Below are 725 nucleotides of genomic sequence, written 5' to 3'. Positions count from 1 at the left end.
AACAATTGGTCCTTTGATATATTTTAATTTGTTTCTTGAATGTAAAATAAGCTACCTAAATTAAATGAAGGATCCGGAATTTATTTGATTAAATTCTAGCCTAGATAGAAATTCAAGAGCAAAATGGCTAAGGATTATTGAACAAAATGGCTTCTCTTAGGCATCATACATTACCATTAATCAATTCAGTTGCTTAGATTATAAACAAAATTAGTTTCATCACACAAATCTTGAATTTTCTAAAATTTCAATTGGAATTTAATTTATTCCAATACAATTCAGTGATCTAAATTATTGATTTTCTTAGTGATCAGTCTCTTTTCAACCTATAATATGAAATTATATTCTTTGTTTCATCATCTAAGTTCATTTATTGGGAATGTGTTATAACTTAATAAACTTTGTTAGAACCTCTTCTGTAAAGTCTAGTTTGTGGTAGTATAATTCCATTGTTTAGCATAGCCGAACATTCACATATTGATCTCAAAATTTATCATGTAAATACTACAAATTTGTTTCTCATTTGTGATGAAATTGATATAAGAGGTAACCATGTTCTTTATTGATGAAACTATTAATAGCAAGTGATAGAGAAATTGTAATTTCAGCTATGCACATTTATCAGTTATCACATATATCATTAGTTATGTAAAGAATGCAAATGGAATTGTAACTAATTATCAACTTTGAGTTACCTAAAAATTGATTATAAACAATTCATTAAA

The sequence above is a fragment of the Halyomorpha halys genome, unplaced genomic scaffold (genome assembly GCF_000696795.3).
Source record: "Halyomorpha halys isolate HHAL.00 unplaced genomic scaffold, Hhal_1.1 Scaffold742.1, whole genome shotgun sequence".
Classification (NCBI taxonomy): domain Eukaryota; kingdom Metazoa; phylum Arthropoda; class Insecta; order Hemiptera; family Pentatomidae; genus Halyomorpha; species Halyomorpha halys.
The sequence above is the reverse complement of the archived record's forward strand: the minus strand, read 5'-3'. Positions refer to the sequence as shown.